Source organism: Schistocerca gregaria, chromosome 3, assembly GCF_023897955.1.
Source record: "Schistocerca gregaria isolate iqSchGreg1 chromosome 3, iqSchGreg1.2, whole genome shotgun sequence".
NCBI lineage: Eukaryota > Metazoa > Arthropoda > Insecta > Orthoptera > Acrididae > Schistocerca > Schistocerca gregaria.
This window is the reverse complement of record NC_064922.1, coordinates 26,641,790-26,659,616: the sequence shown is the minus strand read 5'-3', so window position 1 is coordinate 26,659,616 and position 17,827 is coordinate 26,641,790. Positions and strand designations below refer to the sequence as shown.

General features: G+C 50.2%; 5 non-coding genes across 5 annotated transcripts; all 5 read right to left on the bottom strand.

Annotated features, from left to right (window-relative positions):
- Window positions 1–1,446: 1,446 nt before the first annotated feature.
- On the bottom strand, window positions 1,447–1,518 carry Trnat-agu (transfer RNA threonine (anticodon AGU)). Its single transcript has one exon. It is a non-coding gene; the product is annotated as a tRNA-Thr (tRNA).
- Window positions 1,519–1,853: 335 nt separating this feature from the next.
- Trnak-cuu (transfer RNA lysine (anticodon CUU)) lies at window positions 1,854–1,926 on the bottom strand. Its single transcript has one exon. It is a non-coding gene; the product is annotated as a tRNA-Lys (tRNA).
- A 4,970-nt stretch (window positions 1,927–6,896) lies between these two features.
- Trnar-ucg (transfer RNA arginine (anticodon UCG)) lies at window positions 6,897–6,969 on the bottom strand. The gene has a single exon. It is a non-coding gene; the product is annotated as a tRNA-Arg (tRNA).
- Window positions 6,970–9,914: 2,945 nt separating this feature from the next.
- Trnar-ucg (transfer RNA arginine (anticodon UCG)) lies at window positions 9,915–9,987 on the bottom strand. Its single transcript has one exon. It is a non-coding gene; the product is annotated as a tRNA-Arg (tRNA).
- Window positions 9,988–16,874: 6,887 nt separating this feature from the next.
- On the bottom strand, window positions 16,875–16,947 carry Trnar-ucg (transfer RNA arginine (anticodon UCG)). Its single transcript has one exon. It is a non-coding gene; the product is annotated as a tRNA-Arg (tRNA).
- Between the last annotated feature and the right edge of the window lie 880 nt (window positions 16,948–17,827).

The following is a 17,827-nucleotide window of genomic DNA, read 5'->3' as shown; positions in this document are numbered from 1 at the left end:
GCGGCCTAGCGGAACTTTTGCGTACTTCGTCCGTACGGTCGTCTGAATCTTCAGACTTCAGCTGACAACACTTCATATTTTTCACTAATATTTGCAGCTATGGCGACCCATTACTGCTTGGCTACACATCTGACACGTAGCCGATGTTCTCTCCAAACAAAATCACCTGCACTTCAGAACATGACTTTCACACATGTCTACAAAGTCACCTTCACCTTCAAATACAGTTTTCTTGCGACTGATGGAGACGTAGGCAAATTTTAAAGTTGCTATTTCCATTACATCACGTTAATCAGATAATCGGTAATTTACATCTGCATTGGAGAAAAATTCCGTTCCGCCCAGCGAAGGGCTCGAACCCACGACCCTGTGATTAAGAGTCTCATGCTCTACCGACGGAGCTAGCCGTGCTGCCTCGTTGGGTACCTCCTGGGTAGCAGATCACTCAGTACTCGTTTGGGTTGGTTGGTCCCATATAGAATCTCTCCATGCTGCCTAATGTTTTCCTAACGTCACACTCGTCACGTACTTCACTTTTATTTCATAATCATTTCTGAGAGGTAAAGGAATTGCATGACAATCTGCAGAGCTAGCGGCGTCAAAATTAACACACATACTTGACGTGACTCAAAAGCCGAACGAGTTACTTTCCGACGTTGTTTTAGATGTGTAAGTGCCAGTCAAACCTCGCGGTGAGGGCACTCTGCCGACCATTTCGCTAGTTAACACCGGTCTTCTTGTGTGTGTTTCAAGCTCAAGACCATCTCCAAGCACAAAATGGTCAACAGCAACATTCAGACGGTTTCGTACTGCACAATTGCTACATTAAAACGGTATGTTTGTTTTTCAGAACTGGAAAAACACGACCGTGACAGGATTGGAACGTGCAATCTTCGGATCCGAAGTCCGACGCCTTATCCATTAGGCCACACGGTCACTGACGACCAAGTATAACTTATATACGATTCATCTCAAAACGCTCACACCCCCTGAGGAATTGTGTTTTCGTTCCACACAGCCGCTGCCCCTTACTCTTTCCCACCCATTCGTTACATTCAACCTCTTATGAGACCGACCAAACATAGACAGGAAAACAAGACCACACACTTTGCGCAATCAGAATCGATGGCAGGGTGTCCCTCGCCGCATTTGCAACGATGGCCATTTGCTACTTCTGCAGAAGCGGCGGCGGCGACGCCGCCGACGACGACGACGACGACGACCGCGAGAGGCTCAGAGATTTGTGAGAAATACATCTATAAAATGTAATTCTGACTGCCTCGTCCCACCTTATGACGTACCGCTTTGGCAAATGCTTTATCAGCGCCATTCGCCTTAATCACATCTGAGAGTAATTCTTAATAAAACGCCTCTCGCTAATTGTTCGCCATCACAGATACTGTTTGCTATACGGCCATGACGCGCAACTGATTTCCTAAATTCGTCTTCCTCCTGTGAGGATGGAACTCACGACTCCTGGTTTACTAGACCAGTGCTCTACCACTGAGCTAAAGAGGCGCGGCCTAGCGGAAATTTTGCGTACTTCGCCGCACAGTCGTCTGAATCATCAGACTTCAGCTGACAACACTTCATATTTTTGACTAATATTAGCAGCTATGGCGACCCATTACTGCTTGGCTACACATCTGACACGTAGCCGATGTTCTCTTCAAACAAAACCACCTTCACTTCAGAACATGACTTTCACATGTCTACAAAATCACCTTCACCTTCAAATACAGTTTTCTTGCGACTGATTGAGACGTAGGCAAATTTTAAAGTTGCTATTTCCATTACATCACGTTAATCAGAAAATCGGTAATTTACATCTGCAGTGGAGAAAAATTCCGTTCCGCCCAGCGTAGGGCTCGAACCCACGACCCTGTGATTAAGAGTCTCTTGCTCTACCGACTGAGCTAGCCGTGCTGCCTCGTTGGGTACCTCCTGGGTAGCAGATCACACAGTACTCGTTTGGGTTGGTTGGTCCCATACAGAATCTCCACATGCTGCCTAATGTTTTCCTAACGTCACACTCGTCACGTACTTCACTTTTATTACATAATCATTTCTGAGAGGTAAAGGAATTGCATGACAATCTGCAGAGCTAGCGGCGTCAAAATTAACACACATACTTGACGTGACTCAAAAGCCGAACGAGTTACTTTCCGACGTTGTTTTAGATGTGCAAGTGCCAGTCAAACCTCGCGGTGAGGGCACTCTGCCGACCATTTCGCTAGTTAACACCGGTCTTCTTGTGTGTGTTTCAAGCTCAAGACCATCTCCAAGCACAAAATGGTCAACAGCAACATTCAGACGGTTTCGTACTGCACAATTGCTACATTAAAACGGTATGTTTGTTTCTCAGAACTGGAAAAACACGACCGTGACAGGATTGGAACCTGCAATCTTCGGATCCGAAGTCCGACGCCTTATCCATTAGGACACACGGTCACTGACGACCAAGTATAACTTATATACGATTCATCTCGAAACGCTCACACCCCCTGAGGAATTGTGTTTTCGTTCCACACAGCCGCTGCCCCTTACTCTTTCCCACCCATTCGTTACATTCAACCTCTTACGAGACCGACCAAACATAGACAGGAAAACAAGACCACACACTTTGCGCAATCGGAATCGATGGCAGGGTGTCCCTCGCCGCATTTGCTACGATGGCCATTTGCTACTTCTGCAGAAGCGGCGGCGGCGACGCCGACGACGACGACCGCGAGAGGCTCAGAGATTTGTGAGAAATACATCTATAAAATGTAATTCAGACTGCCTCGTCCCACCTTATGCCGTACCGCTTTGGCAAATGCTTTATCAGCGCCATTCGCCTTAATCACATCTGAGAGTAATTCTTAATAAAACTCCTCACGCTAATTGTTCGCCATCACAGATATTGTTTGCTATACGGCCATGACGCGCAACTGATTTCCAAAATTCGTCTTCCTCCTGTGAGGATGGGACTCACGACTCCTGGTTTACTAGACCAGTGCTCTACCACTGAGCTAAAGAGGCGCGGCCTAGCGGAACTTTTGCGTACTTCGTCCGTACGGTCGTCTGAATCTTCAGACTTCAGCTGACAACACTTCATATTTTTCACTAATATTTGCAGCTATTGCGACCCATTACTGCTTGGCTACACATCTGACACGTAGCCGATGTTCTCTCCAAACAAAATCACCTGCACTTCAGAACATGACTTTCACACATGTCTACAAAATCACCTTCACCTTCAAATACAGTTTTCTTGCGACTGATTGAGACGTAGGCAAATTTTAAAGTTGCTATTTCCATTACATCACGTTAATCAGAAAATCGGTAATTTACATCTGCAGTGGAGAAAAATTCCGTTCCGCCCAGCGAAGGGCTCGAACCCATGACCCTGTGATTAAGACTCTCATGCTCTACCGACTGAGCTAGCCGTGCTGCCTCGTTGGGTACCTCCTGGGTAGCAGATCACACAGTACTCGTTTGGGTTGGTTGGTCCCATACAGAATCTCTCCATGCTGCCTAATGTTTTCCTAACGTCACACTCGTCACGTACTTCACTTTTATTTCATATTCATTTCTGAGAGGTAAAGGAATTGCATGACAATCTGCAGAGCTAGCGGCGTCAAAATTAACACACATACTTGACGTGACTCAAAAGCCGAACGAGTTACTTTCCGACGTTGTTTTAGATGTGCAAGAGCCAGTCAAACCTCGCGGTGAGGGCACTCTGCCGACCATTTCGCTAGTTAACACCGGTCTTCTTGTGTGTGTTTCAAGCTCAAGACCATCTCCAAGCACAAAATGGTCAACAGCAACATTCAGACGGTTTCGTACTGCACAATTGCTACATTAAAACGGTATGTTTGTTTTTCAGACCTGGAAAAACACAGCCGTGACAGGATTCAAACCTGCAATCTTCGGATCCGAAGTCCGACGCCTTATCCATTAGGCCACACGGTCACTGACAACCAAGTGTAACTTATATACGACTTATCTCGAAACGCTCACACCCCCTGAGGAATTGTGTTTTCGTTCCACACAGCCGCTGCCCCTTACTCTTTCCCACCCATTCGTTACATTCAACCTCTTACGAGACCGACCAAACATAGACAGGAAAACAAGACCACACACTTTGCGCAATCGGAATCGATGGCAGGGTGTCCCTCGCCGCATTTGCTACGATGGCCATTTGCTAATTCTGCAGAAGCGGCGGCGGCGACGCCGACGACGACGACCGCGAGAGGCTCAGAGATTTGTGAGAAATACATCTATAAAATGTAATTCAGACTGCCTCGTCCCACCTTATGCCGTACCGCTTTGGCAAATGCTTTATCAGCGCCATTCGCCTTAATCACATCTGAGAGTAATTCTTAATAAAACTCCTCACGCTAATTGTTCGCCATCACAGATATTGTTTGCTATACGGCCATGACGCGCAACTGATTTCCAAAATTCGTCTTCCTCCTGTGAGGATGGGACTCACGACTCCTGGTTTACTAGACCAGTGCTCTACCACTGAGCTAAAGAGGCGCGGCCTAGCGGAACTTTTGCGTACTTCGTCCGTACGGTCGTCTGAATCTTCAGACTTCAGCTGACAACACTTCATATTTTTCACTAATATTTGCAGCTATTGCGACCCATTACTGCTTGGCTACACATCTGACACGTAGCCGATGTTCTCTCCAAACAAAATCACCTGCACTTCAGAACATGACTTTCACACATGTCTACAAAATCACCTTCACCTTCAAATACAGTTTTCTTGCGACTGATTGAGACGTAGGCAAATTTTAAAGTTGCTATTTCCATTACATCACGTTAATCAGAAAATCGGTAATTTACATCTGCAGTGGAGAAAAATTCCGTTCCGCCCAGCGAAGGGCTCGAACCCATGACCCTGTGATTAAGACTCTCATGCTCTACCGACTGAGCTAGCCGTGCTGCCTCGTTGGGTACCTCCTGGGTAGCAGATCACACAGTACTCGTTTGGGTTGGTTGGTCCCATACAGAATCTCTCCATGCTGCCTAATGTTTTCCTAACGTCACACTCGTCACGTACTTCACTTTTATTTCATATTCATTTCTGAGAGGTAAAGGAATTGCATGACAATCTGCAGAGCTAGCGGCGTCAAAATTAACACACATACTTGACGTGACTCAAAAGCCGAACGAGTTACTTTCCGACGTTGTTTTAGATGTGCAAGAGCCAGTCAAACCTCGCGGTGAGGGCACTCTGCCGACCATTTCGCTAGTTAACACCGGTCTTCTTGTGTGTGTTTCAAGCTCAAGACCATCTCCAAGCACAAAATGGTCAACAGCAACATTCAGACGGTTTCGTACTGCACAATTGCTACATTAAAACGGTATGTTTGTTTTTCAGACCTGGAAAAACACAGCCGTGACAGGATTCAAACCTGCAATCTTCGGATCCGAAGTCCGACGCCTTATCCATTAGGCCACACGGTCACTGACAACCAAGTGTAACTTATATACGACTTATCTCGAAACGCTCACACCCCCTGAGGAATTGTGTTTTCGTTCCACACAGCCGCTGCCCCTTACTCTTTCCCACCCATTCGTTACATTCAACCTCTTACGAGACCGACCAAACATAGACAGGAAAACAAGACCACACACTTTGCGCAATCGGAATCGATGGCAGGGTGTCCCTCGCCGCATTTGCTACGATGGCCATTTGCTAATTCTGCAGAAGCGGCGGCGGCGACGACGACGACGACGACCGCGAGAGGCTTAGAGATTTGTGAGAAATACATCTATAAAATGTAGTTCAGACTGCCTCGTCCCACCTTATGCCGTACCGCTTTGGCAAATGCTTTATCAGCGCCATTCGCCTTAATCACATCTGAGAGTAATTCTTAATAAAACTCCTCACGCTAATTGTTCGCCATCACAGATACTGTTTGCTATACGGCCATGACGCGCAACTGATTTCCAAAATTCGTCTTCTTCCTGTGAGGATGGAACTCACGACTCCTGGTTTACTAGACCAGTGCTCTACCACTGAGCTAAAGAGGCGCGGCCTAGCGGAACTTTTGCGTACTTCGTCCGTACGGTCGTCTGAATCTTCAGACTTCAGCTGACAACACTTCATATTTTTCACTAATATTTGCAGCTATGGCGACCCAGTACTGCTTGGCTACACATCTGACACGTAGCCGATGTTCTCTCCAAACAAAATCACCTGCACTTCAGAACATGACTTTCACACATGTCTACAAAATTACCTTCACCTTCAAATACAGTTTTCTCGCGACTGATGGAGATGTAGGCAAATTTTAAAGTTGCTATTTCCATTACATCACGTTAATCAGAAAATCGGTAATTTACATCTGCAGCGGAGAAAAATTCCGTTCCGCCCAGGGTAGGGCTCGATCCCACGACCCTATGATTAAGAGTCTCATGCTCTACCGACTGAGCTAGCCGTGCTGCCTCGTTGGGTACCTGCTGGGTAGCAGATCACACAGTACTCGTTTGGGTTGGTTGGTCCCATACAGAATCTCTCCATGCTGCCTAATGTTTTCCTAACGTCACACTCGTCACGTACTTCACTTTTATTTCATAATCATTTCTGAGAGGTAAAGGAATTGCATGACAATCTGCAGATCTAGCGGCGTCAAAATTAACACACATACTTGACGGGACTCAAAAGCCGAACGAGTTACTTTCCGACGTTGTTTTAGATGTGCAAGTGCCAGTCAAACCTCGCGGTGAGGGCACTCTGCCGACCATTTCGCTAGTTAGCACCGGTCTTCTTGTGTGTGTTTCAAGCTCAAGACCATCTCCAAGCACAAAATGGTCAACAGCAACATTCAGACGGTTTCGTACTGCACAATTGCTACATTAAAACGGTATGTTTGTTTCTCAGAACTGGAAAAACACGACCGTGACAGGATTCGAACCTGCATTCTTCGGATCCGAAGTCCGACGCCTTATCCATTAGGCCACACGGTCACTGACGACCAAGTATAACTTATATACGATTCATCTCGAAACGCTCACACCCCCTGAGGAATTGTGTTTTCGTTCCACACAGCCGCTGCCCCTTACTCTTTCCCACCCATTCGTTACATTCAACCTCTTACGAGACCGACCAAACATAGACAGGAAAACAAGACCACACACTTTGCGCAATCGGAATCGATGGCAGGGTGTCCCTCGCCGCATTTGCTACGATGGCCATTTGCTAATTCTGCAGAAGCGGCTGCGGCGACGCCGACGACGACGACCGCGAGAGGCTCAGAGATTTGTGAGAAATACATCTATAAAATGTAATTCAGACTGCCTCGTCCCACCTTATGCCGTACCGCTTTGGCAAATGCTTTATCAGCGCCATTCGCCTTAATCACATCTGAGAGTAATTCTTAATAAAACGCCTCTCGCTAATTGTTCGCCATCACAGATACTGTTTGCTATACGGCCATGACGCGCAACTGATTTCCAAAATTCGTCTTCCTCCTGTAAGGATGGAACTCACGACTCCTGGTTTACTAGACCAGTACTCTACCACTGAGCTAAAGAGGCGCGGCCTAGCGGAACTTTTGCGTACTTCGCCGCACGGTCGTCTGAATCATCAGACTTCAGCTGACAACACTTCATATTTTTGACTAATATTTGCAGCTATGGCGACCCATTACTGCTTGGATACACATCTGACACGTAGCCGATGTTCTCTCCAAACAAAACCACCTGCACTTCAGAACATGACTTTCACATGTCTACAAAATCACCTTCACCTTCAAATACAGTTTTCTTGCGACTGATTGAGACGTAGGCAAATTTTAAAGTTGCTATTTCCATTACATCACGTTAATCAGAAAATTGGTAATTTACATCTGCAGCGGAGAAAAATTCCGTTCCGCCCAGGGTAGGGCTCGAACCCACGAGCCTATGATTAAGAGTCTCATGCTCTACCGACTGAGCTAGCCGTGCTGCCTCGTTAGGTACCTGCTGGGCAGCAGATCACACAGTACTCGTTTGGGTTGGTTGGTCCCATACAGAATCTCTCCATGCTGCCTAATGTTTTCCTAACGTCACACTCGTCACGTACTTCACTTTTATTTCATATTCATTTCTGAGAGGTAAAGGAATTGCATGACAATCTGCAGAGCTAGCGGCGTCAAAATTAACACACATACTTGACGTGACTCAAAAGCCGAACGAGTTACTTTCCGACGTTGTTTTAGATGTGCAAGTGCCAGTCAAACCTCACGGTGAGGGCACTCTGCCGACCATTTCGCTAGTTAACACCGGTCTTCTTGTGTGTGTTTCAAGCTCAAGACCATCTCCAAGCACAAAATGGTCAACAGCAACATTCAGACGGTTTCGTACTGCACAATTGCTACATTAAAACGGTATGTTTGTTTTTCAGAACTGGAAAAACACAGCCGTGACAGGATTCAAACCTGCAATCTTCGGATCCGAAGTCCGACGCCTTATCCATTAGGCCACACGGTCACTGACAACCAAGTGTAACTTATATACGACTTATCTCGAAACGCTCACACCCCCTGAGGAATTGTGTTTTCGTTCCACACAGCCGCTGCCCCTTACTCTTTCCCACCCATTCGTTACATTCAACCTCTTACGAGACCGACCAAACATAGACAGGAAAACAAGACCACACACTTTGCGCAATCGGAATCGATGGCAGGGTGTCCCTCGCCGCATTTGCTACGATGGCCATTTGCTACTTCTGCAGAAGCGGCTGCGGCGACGCCGACGACGACGACGACGACGACCGCGAGAATCTGTCTCGCGTGTGTGAAATACATCTATAAAATGTAATTCAGACTGCCTCGTCCCACCTTATGCCGTACCGCTTTGGCAAATGCTTTATCAGCGCCATTCGCCTTAATCACATCTGAGAGTAATTCTTAATAAAACTCCTCACGCTAATTGTTCGCCATCACAGATACTGTTTGCTATACGGCCATGACGCGCAACTGATTTCCAAAATTCGTCTTCTTCCTGTGAGGATGGAACTCACGACTCCTGGTTTACTAGACCAGTGCTCTACCACTGAGCTAAAGAGGCGCGGCCTAGCGGAACTTTTGCGTACTTCGTCCGTACGGTCGTCTGAATCTTCAGACTTCAGCTGACAACACTTCATATTTTTCACTAATATTTGCAGCTATGGCGACCCAGTACTGCTTGGCTACACATCTGACACGTAGCCGATGTTCTCTCCAAACAAAATCACCTGCACTTCAGAACATGACTTTCACACATGTCTACAAAATCACCTTCACCTTCAAATACAGTTTTCTCGCGACTGATGGAGACGTAGGCAAATTTTAAAGTTGCTATTTCCATTACATCACGTTAATCAGAAAATCGGTAATTTACATCTGCAGCGGAGAAAAATTCCGTTCCGCCCAGGGTTGGGCTCGATCCCACGACCCTATGATTAAGAGTCTCATGCTCTACCGACTGAGCTAGCCGTGCTGCCTCGTTGGGTACCTGCTGGGTAGCAGATCACACAGTACTCGTTTGGGTTGGTTGGTCCCATACAGAATCTCTCCATGCTGCCTAATGTTTTCCTAACGTCACACTCGTCACGTACTTCACTTTTATTTCATAATCATTTCTGAGAGTTAAAGGAATTGCATGACAATCTGCAGAGCTAGCGGCGTCAAAATTAACACACATACTTGACGGGACTCAAAAGCCGAACGAGTTACTTTCCGACGTTGTTTTAGATGTGCAATTGCCAGTCAAACCTCGCGGTGAGGGCACTCTGCCGACCATTTCGCTAGTTAGCACCGGTCTTCTTGTGTGTGTTTCAAGCTCAAGACCATCTCCAAGCACAAAATGGTCAACAGCAACATTCAGACGGTTTCGTACTGCACAATTGCTACATTAAAACGGTATGTTTGTTTCTCAGAACTGGAAAAACACGACCGTGACAGGATTCGAACCTGCATTCTTCGGATCCGAAGTCCGACGCCTTATCCATTAGGCCACACGGTCACTGACGACCAAGTATAACTTATATACGATTCATCTCGAAACGCTCACACCCCCTGAGGAATTGTGTTTTCGTTCCACACAGCCGCTGCCCCTTACTCTTTCCCACCCATTCGTTACATTCAACCTCTTACGAGACCGACCAAACATAGACAGGAAAACAAGACCACACACTTTGCGCAATCGGAATCGATGGCAGGGTGTCCCTCGCCGCATTTGCTACGATGGCCATTTGCTAATTCTGCAGAAGCGGCTGCGGCGACGCCGACGACGACGACCGCGAGAGGCTCAGAGATTTGTGAGAAATACATCTATAAAATGTAATTCAGACTGCCTCGTCCCACCTTATGCCGTACCGCTTTTTTTTTTTTTTTTTTTTTTTTTTTTTTTTTTTTTTTTCCTTTATTGTGATTTTAATACCTGTGACAAACAGGTAGGCCGGCAGCGGACCAAGTATGCCGCTCTTCGGCCTCAGAGTATACACAGAACAGAGATGAGTGAGATATAAAAACAATCAAGACGGCGGGGTACAAACAGTAGACAAAACAGAGTTAAAACGGAGTCGGTCACGTGCGTAGCACAATGGATAAAAGCGGAGAAACACGGTGCACAAACGCAGATGGCAGATGGCCACACGTGAACCAGCGGAGCACAAACGACGAAACACAAACACACTGCAGGAGAGTCGAGGCACAAACACATGCGATGGTCTTCGGCGTAGGACGATGAAAGTAACTGATGGAAGACAGCAGAGTCGTGGCCTGCCAAGGGGAAAAGGTGTGGGGAAGAGGAGAGAGAGGGGGAGGGGAAGATGCCAGTGGAGGAGAGGGATGGAGGAGAAGGGGGAGGGTAGGGGGAGTGGAAGCCCAAGGAGAAAGGGGAGGGGAGGGAGAGAGAGAAGGGAGAGAGGGTGCCCACAGGAAAAGGAGAGGAGAGGGAAGGTAAGGCTCAAAGTTGGTAGGAGGGGTAGATGGAGGGGAGGAGGGCATCATCAGGGAGGGGGAGTTGACGGAAGCCACCGAGGGAGAGGGTGTGGAGGGTGTAAAGATGGAGAGCAGGTGGGATATAGGAATGCAGGCGCGGCAGCGGGTTGGGGTGGGAGAGGATGGGAGAGACAAGAGGGTGTGGAGGATCAAGCTTGCGGGAGGTGTAGAGGATCCGTAACCGTTCGAGGAAAAGGAGGAGGTGCGGGAAGGGAATCAGGTCATAGAGGATCCGCGTGGGGGAAGGGAGACGGATGCGATAGGCGAGGCGGAGCGCATGGCGTTCTAGGATCTGAATGGACTTGTAGAAGGTAGGAGGGGCAGAGATCCAGGCGGGATGAGCATAGCAAAGGATAGGACGGATGAGGGACTTGTAGGTGTAGAGGATGGTGGAAGGGTCCAGACCCCATGTACGGCCAGAAAGGAGCTTAAGGAGGCGGAGGCGGGAGCGTGCCTTGGCTTGGATCGTCCGGAGATGTGGGTTCCAGGAGAGGCGACGGTCGAGGGTGACACCAAGGTACTTGAGAGTAGGTGTGAGGGTGATGGGACGGCCATAAATAGTAAGATAGAAATCAAGGAGACGGAAGGAACGAGTGGTTTTGCCTACAATGATCGCCTGGGTCTTGGAAGGATTGACCTTGAGCAACCACTGGTTACACCAAGTGGTGAACCGGTCAAGATAGGATTGGAGAAGGTGCTGGGAGCGTTGCAGGGTGGGAGCGAGGGCAAGGAAGGCAGTGTCATCGGCGTACTGGAGAAGGTGTAGGGGAGGTGCAGGTGGAGGCATGTCTGCCGTGTAAAGGAGGTAGAGAAGAGGGGAAAGGACGGAACCTTGGGGCACACCGGCGGAGGGGTAGAAGGTGTAGGAATCAGTGTTGTGGATGGTGACATAGGAAGGACGGTGGGAAAGGAAGGAAGCGACCAGACGGACATAGTTGAGAGGAAGAGCAAAGGTTTGGAGCTTGAAAAGGAGACCGGAATGCCACACACGGGCATATGCGCGTTCGAGGTCGAGGGAAAGGAAGATGGCGGAACGACGGGAATTGAGTTGTTCGGAGAGGAGGTGAGTGAGGTGAAGGAGGAGGTCATCGGCTGAGAAGGACGGCCGAAAGCCACATTGGGTAGGGGGGAGGAGGCGGTGTTGGTGAAGGTGCTTGTGTAGGCGGCGGGTAAGAATGGATTCCAGGACCTTGCTGAAGACCGAGGTAAGGCTGATGGGACGGTAGGAGGAGACAGCGGAAGGCGGTTTGTCGGGCTTGAGGAACATCAGGATCCGGGAGGTTTTCCACAGGTCGGGGTAGTAGCCGGTGGACAGGACCACATTGTAGAGCCTGGCCAATGTGGAGAGGAAGGAGGCAGGAGCTTCACGGAGGTGACGGTAAGTAACACGATCGTGACCGGGAGCAGTGTTGCGTTTAGGGCGAAGTGTAGCAATGATATCTTGAGTGGTGATTGGGGTATTTAGTTCTGTGTGTGTGATGTTGTCCAAGTACTGGAAGCCAGGAGCAAGCGGGGGGACAGAGGTATCAGTTCGATCACGGACATCAGGAAAGAGGGAATAATCGAACTGGGGATCGTCAGGGATGGTAAGGATATCGGAGAGGTAGGAGGCGAAATGGTTGGCCTTACTAAGGGCATCAGGGAAGGGGTGGTCATCATGAAGGAGAGGGTAGTAGGGAGAGGGTTTAGATCCGGTAAGGCGGCGGAAGGCTGACCAGTACTTGGACGAGTTGATAGGTAAGGTGGCATTAAGACGGGTGCATGTCTGTCGCCAGTCCCGGCGTTTCTTTGCCGTGAGTAAGTTCCTGATGTGTCGCTGTAGTTGCCGGTGGCGTCGTAGTGTGTCCTGGTCACGTGTGTGAAGGAAGGCACGGTAGAGCCGGCGGGATTCACGCAGGAGAAGGACGGCCTGTGGGGGTAAGGTGGGGCGGTGCGGATGGATGGCAATGGTAGGGACGTGGGCCTCCACGGCCTCAGACAAGGTCTGCTGGAGAAAGGAGGCAGCACGGGTAACGTCATCAGGTTGGTGGTAGGTGAGGGGGTGGCTATCGACCTGGAGAGCAAGGGAGTCCCGGTAGGCATTCCAGTTGGCACGGGAGTAGTCATGGACATATTTCGGGGGAGGGTCATGGCGCGGGTCGGGACGGGGGCGACGACCGTCTGATACAGTGAGGAGGACAGGGAGATGGTCACTGCCAATGGGATCAAGGACGTCCACCGCTATGCGGCCAAGCAGGGTGGGGGAGGCTAGGACGACATCGGGAGTGGTATTGGATTCAGGGCGGGTGTGTTGGGGAATTGGAAGGACGTCGCCTTGGAGGGTGGCAAGGAACCGATGCCACCGCCGTAACTGGGCGGCAGAACGACTATGGATGTTAAGGTCGGCGGCGATCACGTAGGAGGAGAAGGTACGGTCGATGTGGGAAAGGAAGTCGAAAGGAATAGGTGCAGCGGGGCGGACATAGATGGTGGCACAGGTAAGGGTAAGGCCGGGGAAGAAGAGACTAAGGATCAAGTGTTCTGTGGGGTCAGGAAGGAGGGGTTGGAGCCGGACAGGGATCTGGCGGTGGTGGCCAATGGCAACTCCGCCACGCGCTATCTGGAGTGGATTGTCAGACCGGTGAAGGAGGTAGGGCGAGGTGTGGACGGTGTGGTGGGGCTGAAGAAAGGTTTCGTTCAGAAGGAAGGCATCCACACGGTGGGTCGTAAGGGTATGCATAAGGAGGTGCTTGTTGGTGGGAAGGGAGCGGATGTTATTGAACAGGATACGGTGCTGTCGTGCCATAATGGGAATTTAAACGAGGGTGTCGAGACGGGAGAAGGTGAAATGGGCCTGGTTGTGGGAATAGGTGGCGTAGGTGTTGAGGTGGAACACGGAACGGGCAGCGAGGGAAATCTGGTGGAGGGTGTGGGGACGCTGAAAGGGATGGACGTTCTGGAGCACTATTGTGACGAACCTGATGATGTCCTCTGCGGTGGGGGGAGGACGGAGGGAATTGCCAGGAGGGGTGGGGTCATCCAAAGGGCGGAGAGGAACAGTGAGTTCAGGAGCGGATGGAGGAGGTCGAGCCTTGCATTTCTGGGAGTAGGTAGGGTGTTGGAGGTTGCAGGTATTGCAGGAGGGAGGAGACTGAAGGTTGGGGCACTGCCGGAGGAAGTGCGCTTGCTTACAATGCGGGCAGACTGGGGCCTCGCGGCACTCTGATGTTGGGTGTGCGTTATAACGCAGACACCTCTGGCAGCGAATGGATTGTGGTGGGGAGCGGGAGGGGTCAACCTTATACCGGCGGTGGAAGAGGAGGGCACCCTCCTTAAGGAGATGGTCGATGGAGGGAGCGTGTTCGGAGAAAACTCGCATAAGGCGAGTGGGGCCCGCAGAGTTGAAAATGCGGCGAACAGCTCGCACCTCCAGGTACGGGTGGGCCTTCAACTCCGCCAGCACCTCTTCCTCCGTGATCGTCGGGCTAAGCCGAGTGATCACGGCGGTGAGGGTCGGCGGGCGACGTGGGGGTTGGGGTTGACGGGGGGAGGAAGGGGAAGGAGCAGGGGCAAGGGAGGCATTAGGTCCAAATCGGGTGAGAGGAATTCGGGAGAGGATGTCGGAGTGTAGGGTAGGGCTTGGGGAGGTGATCAAGACAGAGTCCCTACGGGGGGTAAGAAGGGAGATGGGGGCTGCAGGGAAGTATTGGCGGAGGAGCAAGGTCAGGTTGCGGGCCTCCAGGAGAGAGGGATCAGGACGGGAGAGGAGATACTTGTAGGAGGGGGAGTTAGAAGAGGAAGTAGAGGGGGCTGGAGGGGAGACATCCATGGCATCTAGGGGTGGGGGAGGGGGAAGATGCTGGGACTTCTTGGGTGCAGAGGAGGCGGGGGTGCCACTGGGACGCTTAACAGCGGGGACAGGATGGGAGGAGGCGTGGGGCACAGGAGTGACGGGGAGATGACGGGAAGCGGCAGGTCCCGGTGTCGGTGCTGGTGCTGGTGCTGCTGTTGGTGCTGCTGTTGGTGCTGCTGCTGGTTGTGTCGCTGCTGCAGGTGGTGGTGCTGGCGCCGGCGATGTTGCGGCATGGGTCGTAGCCCGACGAGACACAACCCTGGCAGGGGCCGCATGAGTGGTGTGGGGGAGTGGGGGAAAGGGGTCGTGTGTGGAGGCTTGGGGAGAAGGAGCAGGGGATGGGGCGACAAAGGGAGCTGGGGTGGGAAGGGTGAGGAGGGGCGGGATATAGTAGGACGGGGGCGACTGAGCACACCAAGTAAGAGTAGTGGCAGCGAGGGAGGGCGTCGTATAGACGATGGCGGTGGTAGTGGCGGTGGTGGTGGGGGTGGTCATGATGGCAGTAAGGAAAACTGGAAACACAGAAAAGAAGAATGGGGACAGACAAGGGACAAAGTCAGGAACAGATTACAGATGACAGATGAGAGACGTCGAGGAGCGAAAGGAGGAAGGCAAAGACGAAGACGAGAATAGCGACGACAACGAAAGCAGGAGAGGAAGACGAAGCACTGGGTCCTGGCGGCGGCGGCGGCGGCGGCGGCGGCGGGGGCCGGAAGCTGCGGCGGCGGCGGCGGCGGCGGCGGCGGCGGGGGCCGGAAGCTGCGGCGGCGGCGGCGGCGGCGGCGGCTGGGTCCGGAAGCTGCGGCTGGGTCCGGCGACGACTGCTACTGCAAAACTGGCGGCACTGGAAACTGCTGCTGCTGCTGCTGGCGGTTCCGGAACTGCGACTGCGACTGCGACTTCTGCGAAGCCCTAACACTTCGATACGTAGCAGTACTCTGCAAGGTATCGAAGGGCGGAACTCTTCCGAGGTCCGCCGAAGAATGTTTGCCGTACCGCTTTGGCAAATGCTTTATCAGCGCCATTCGCCTTAATCACATCTGAGAGTAATTCTTAATAAAACGCCTCTCGCTAATTGTTCGCCATCACAGATACTGTTTGCTATACGGCCATGACGCGCAACTGATTTCCAAAATTCGTCTTCCTCCTGTAAGGATGGAACTCACGACTCCTGGTTTACTAGACCAGTACTCTACCACTGAGCTAAAGAGGCGCGGCCTAGCGGAACTTTTGCGTACTTCGCCGCACGGTCGTCTGAATCATCAGACTTCAGCTGACAACACTTCATATTTTTGACTAATATTAGCAGCTATGGCGACCCAGTACTGCTTGGCTACACATCTGACACGTAGCCGATGTTCTCTCCAAACAAAATCACCTGCACTTCAGAACATGACTTTCACACATGTCTACAAAATCACCTTCACCTTCAAATACAGTTTTCTTGCGACTGATGGAGACGTAGGCAAATTTTAAAGTTGCTATTTCCATTACATCACGTTAATCAGAAAATCGGTAATTTACATCTGCAGCGGAGAAAAATTCCGTTCCGCCCAGGGTAGGGCTCGAACCCACGACCCCATGATTAAGAGACTTATGCTCTACCGACTGAGCTAGCCGTGCTGCCTCGTTGGGTACCTGCTGGGTAGCAGATCACACAGTACTCGTTTGGGTTGGTTGGTCCCATACAGAATCTCTCCATGCTGCCTAATGTTTTCCTAACGTCACACTCGTCACGTACTTCACTTTTATTTCATAATCATTTCTGAGTGGTAAAGGAATTGCATGACAATCTGCAGAGCTAGCGGCGTCAAAATTAACACACATACTTGACGTGACTCAAAAGCCGAACGAGTTACTTTCCGACGTTGTTTTAGATGTGCAAGTGCCAGTCAAACCTCACGGTGAGGGCACTCTGCCGACCATTTCGCTAGTTAACACCGGTCTTCTTGTGTGTGTTTCAAGCTCAAGACCATCTCCAAGCACAAAATGGTCAACAGCAACATTCAGACGGTTTCGTACTGCACAATTGCTACATTAAAACGGTATGTTTGTTTCTCAGAACTGGAAAAATACGACCGTGACAGGATTCGAACCTGCAATCTTCGGATCCGAAGTCCGACGCCTTATCCATTAGGCCACACGGTCACTGACGACCAAGTATAACTTATATACGATTCATCTCGAAACGCTCACACCCCCTGAGGAATTGTGTTTTCGTTCCACACAGCCGCTGCCCCTTACTCTTTCCCACCGATTCGTTACATTCAACCTCTTACGAGACCGAACAAACATAGACAGGAAAACAAGACCACACACTTTGCGCAATCGGAATCGATGGCAGGGTGTCCCTCGCCGCATTTGCTACGATGGCCATTTGCTAATTCTGCAGAAGCGGCTGCGGCGACGCCGACGACGACGACCGCGAGAGGCTCAGAGATTTGTGAGAAATACATCTATAAAATGTAATTCAGACTGCCTCGTCCCACCTTATGCCGTACCGCTTTGGCAAATGCTTTATCAGCGCCATTCGCCTTAATCACATCTGAGAGTAATTCTTAATAAAACTCCTCACGCTAATTGTTCGCCATCACAGATACTGTTTGCTATACGGCCATGACGCGCAACTGATTTCCAAAATTCGTCTTCTTCCTGTGAGGATGGAACTCACGACTCCTGGTTTACTAGACCAGTGCTCTACCACTGAGCTAAAGAGGCGCGGCCTAGCGGAACTTTTGCGTACTTCGTCCGTACGGTCGTCTGAATCTTCAGACTTCAGCTGACAACACTTCATATTTTTCACTAATATTTGCAGCTATGGCGACCCAGTACTGCTTGGCTACACATCTGACACGTAGCCGATGTTCTCTCCAAACAAAATCACCTGCACTTCAGAACATGACTTTCACACATGTCTACAAAATCACCTTCACCTTCAAATACAGTTTTCTCGCGACTGATGGAGACGTAGGCAAATTTTAAAGTTGCTATTTCCATTACATCACGTTAATCAGAAAATCGGTAATTT